Source organism: Triticum aestivum, chromosome 3B (genome assembly GCF_018294505.1).
Source record: "Triticum aestivum cultivar Chinese Spring chromosome 3B, IWGSC CS RefSeq v2.1, whole genome shotgun sequence".
Lineage (NCBI taxonomy): Eukaryota > Viridiplantae > Streptophyta > Magnoliopsida > Poales > Poaceae > Triticum > Triticum aestivum.
The window spans coordinates 32,103,468-32,107,788 of NC_057801.1; the positions used below are offsets into that span (position 1 = coordinate 32,103,468).

A 4,321-nucleotide genomic window follows, 5' to 3' on the forward strand; every position below is an offset into this window, starting at 1 on the left:
GCACCACTTGTCACAACCTGAGAGTTTTCCTTTTTTTGGTAGATTTGTTTAATCAAAATCTTTTATCTTTTCAAACGTGCGTTTATACAAAATCATTTTCAGAGTTGCATATTTTCACGTCGAGGTGGTTAAAACTAAATACTATGTTAATAGCTTTCATTGAACTTTTTTTCACGAAAAACTCAGAAACCTGAATAAAAAAAACTGAAATTAGGAAGAAATGAATAACAAGAAGTTGAAAACAAAAACCGAAAAAACCGGAACCTGAAAAAAAGAATACCGAAAAAACCAAAGCAAAAAAGGGAGGCCGGAAGCATGGTTGTGGTTTTTACATTTTTTTCAGAAGCATATGTTGTGGTTTTCTATTTTTTCGGGGAAACACATGTTGCACTTCTGGCAGAGGCACTATGTTTCTTGCACAATCACAGATTATGCTTTTCCCTCTCAAGAGGCACAGGTTATGCTTCTCGCAGAAGGAAACCTACACTTCCACGAGAAACACAATTATGTTTTTCATAGGAGCACTTTTTTTCTCAAGAAGCCTGGCTGTGTTTCGCAAAAAAAATGAAAAACAATTCTCCAAAATCCATGAAAATTATGGAAAACCGAAAAGCCAAAAAACACCAATCAAGAATCCGAAAATGCGTAAAAAAAAGGGCCTAAAGCGAGCGCCCAGCATGTGATACGTCACGGCGGCTGGATGTACTACTTGATGTGCTCCGAGGCAAAAAAAAAATATGATCCTTGCGGGAGCCCCAAAGAATAATCATTTGTTAGTTGCTCCCTAGAAATAGAAACCAAACTCGAAAGAGTAAACCAGAAAAAAGTGGAATGGGACAAACAACAAACATGAAAAGGTATGATGAAACCGATAAATTGCTCACCAAAAACTTGCCCTCGTACACGTTTGGGCAAAATGCATAAAATAGGACTAGCAAAAGGGCCCATGCATTGCAACATGAGAAAAAAAAAAGCATTATCTTCAATGGCAATGACCACATTTTGTTCACATCTCATCGCATGATTTTGAAAATTTGTTCACAAATGAATGAAAATGTTTTTTAAGTTATTCACAAATTGAAGTGATGTTCACATTTTCCAAAAGAGTATAGTGGTTGTTAGAAAACTTGGTAATCCAAAGAATTATTCTGAATGTCAAGAAACATTTTCTAAAAACAAACTATAATATTCAGATCCACCTCGGCAGTTAATTCTTAAAAATTCACGCGGGTATATAGTCACAGAGACTCGGAAGCATTACTGTTTAACTACATACCTGAATATTTTTAGAAATTTCAGAAAAAAATAAAAATTGTGAACATTTTTTTAATATTTACAAACATTTTATATATTGCAAACGGTTTTTAAACATCAGGGGATTATCTGCAAAACATATTTTGTCACTTATATGTGGCATTGGTGGATAATATTTTGCAAATTTGTGGGCAATATTAGTGACGTAATGCGAGAAGCAATAGCCCCTTTATTATTAGTTATAGGTATAGATAGATTGGCATGGTTTAACATCCGCAGAATAATCCACCATCACCAATGCAACATCAAACTACTTTGCATAATACCACGTGACATATGTGGTAAGCAATCCAATCAATTCAAAAAATAATTACTTCGCATAATCAAACAAAAAATTCATATCTTCACGATCATGCATAAAATGGGACAGGTACAGGTTGAAAGTATCTATCGATGTACCTTACTGACAACTCAAGATTTCCTCCCGACCTAATCATCACACGCCAATGTGCACCGCCAACGTTGAGGACCAGATGCAGGACATGAACACACATCGTACGACTCAAGGGAGGGGTCTGCGCTTACATGCATACTACTGCCTCCGTTCCTAAATGTAAGTCTTTTTAGAGCTTCCACTATGAACTACATACGAAGCAAAATAAGTGAATCTATACTTTAAAATATGTCTATATACATCTGTATGTAGTTTGTAGTGAAATCTCTAAAATGACTTACATTTAGGAACAGAGAGAGTATACATATATCTCTTGATTGCCATGCAAGCCATGGCTCGGCTGCATGGCCAGGCACTTTTGCACGCTACATGCTTCATTGAACCAATGAGGGTGGTCTTGTTGAATCCTCCAGCGACGTACGCACAAATCGACTGCATGTGATCAATATAGGCACACCAACAAACGCTTCCATTAATTTAGGCCACAAGTTCATCAAACTTCAAGAGCTAGCGGCCGATATGGATCCAGCTCAATTTGTTGCAGGGATGCTGCTGGCAGCGATCGGCTGTGTGCTCTCTGTGGCCGCGGACAACTCAACCACGCCATCCCCGCAACCCGTCTGGCAGAAGGCACATGCGATGTTCTACGCGGCGGCGCTGACGCCTCCGACATAATGGGTAATCAACTAATCATTCAACTCACACCTGTACATCTATCTAATACGTGCATGCCAGGTTGATGTTGTTCTTCTGTGTATTAACACTTGCCATGGGTTCTATATATTGCATATTGCAGGTGGCGCGTGCGGGTATGGTAACCTCTTCTCTGAAGGATACGGGACACGCACGGCGGCTCTGAGCACCGTGCTGTTCAATGACGGCGCCGCGTGCGGGCAGTGCTACAAGATCGCATGCGACCGGAAGCGAGTGGACCCGTTGTTTTGCAAGCCCGGTATGACGGTGACTATCACGGCCATGAACTTTTGCCCGCCCAACGATGCCCTCCCCAATGACAACGGCGGCTGGTGCAACCCACCGCGGCGGCATTTTGACATGGCCCAGCCGGCCTGGGAGAAGATCGGTGTTTATAAAGGTGGCATCATCCCCGTCATGTAGCAGAGGTATATATGCGCTTCTTACAAGTTCAAAAGTTAGTTCAGAGTCATCGGCGCCACATAACTTTAACTTTTTTCTATGTCACTGCCATACACATGCAGAGTTCCGTGCGTGAAGCGGGGTGGTGTGGGGTTCGTAGTCAATGGTCACGAGTACTTCAATCTTGTGCTTGTGAGCAATGTTGCTGCAGCTGGCTCGATCAAGTCCATGGATGTCAAGACCTCTGATTCCAACAAGTGGATACCTATGGCACGCAATTGGGGTGCTAACTGGCACTCGCTTGTGAACCTCACCGGCAAGATGCTCTCCTTCAGACTAACCAACAGTGATGGACACACGCTTGTGTTCAATGATGTTGTGCCAAGGGGATGGAACTTTGGGCAATCATTTGCTAGGAAGTTGCAATTCTAGTGAGCAATGTCTGCCTAGTGATGGATTTGTGGTAATTACGCTGCGTAAAATGCAAGTTGTGTAATTGTGTGTTGCTTGTATCACTGATTAAATTTAGCTATTCAATTTTTTCATACTCACTGTGTAATTCGTCTGGTGTATGTAAGATCATGTTCATTCCATCAATTGTGTATTCTCCAAATTCACTTCTATGATGCATTCTGTGAATAGATTATGTCATTCTAGTGCTATGCATGGTAACCAACGCTTATAAGAAAGACATACTATTCGAATCGAAACTCAATTTTGTGTTGTTGAATGGTCGGAAGTTGGGCAAAACTGCACAACTCAAAATTCTAAGAAATTAGTTCCTGATTCTAGTGCCAACAATGTGTTCTAAGGGCGTCTGGTTATGAATAATATGACTATGAACACGATTAATACTGTAGACATTGTACGGAATGGCTCATCCAAAAACTTGAGGGGCATAGATGTTGGGGAATGTAGTAATTTCAAAAATTATCGTACGCACACGCAAGATCATGGTGATGGCATAGCAACAAGAGGGGAGAGTGTTGTCTACGTACCCTTGTAGACCGTAAGCGGAAGCGTTATGACAACGCGGTTGATGTAGTCGTACGTCTTCACGATCCGACCGATTCAAGCACCGAACGTACGGCACCTCCGTGTTCAGCACACGTTCAGCTCGATGACGTTCCCCGGGCTCCAATCCAACAAAGCGTCGGGGATGAGTTCCGTCAGCACGACGGCATGGTGACGATGATGATGTTCTACCGGCGCAGTGCTTCGCCTAAACTCCGCGACGATATGACCGAGGTGGAATATGGTGGAGGGGGCACCGCACACGGCTAAGGAACGATCCATAGATCAACTTGTGTGTCTATGGGGTGCCCCCTGCCCCCGTATATAAAGGAGTGGAGGAGGGGAGGGCCGGCCCTATCTATGGCGCGCCCTAGGGAAGTCCTACTCCCACCGGGAGTAGGATTCCCCCTTTCCTAGTCCAACTAGGAATCCTTCCAAGTATTAGGAGTAGGAGACAAGGAAGGGAGAGGGAGAAGGGAAGGAAGGAGGGGGCGCAGCCCCTCC

The 4,321-nt window shown here is 42.9% G+C and overlaps 1 pseudogene; it reads left to right on the plus strand.

Annotated features, from left to right (window-relative positions):
- The first annotated feature begins 2,227 nt into the window (after positions 1-2,227).
- Positions 2,228-3,235, plus strand: LOC123064558 (expansin-A24-like; annotated as a pseudogene).
- Positions 3,236-4,321: the final 1,086 nt, after the last annotated feature.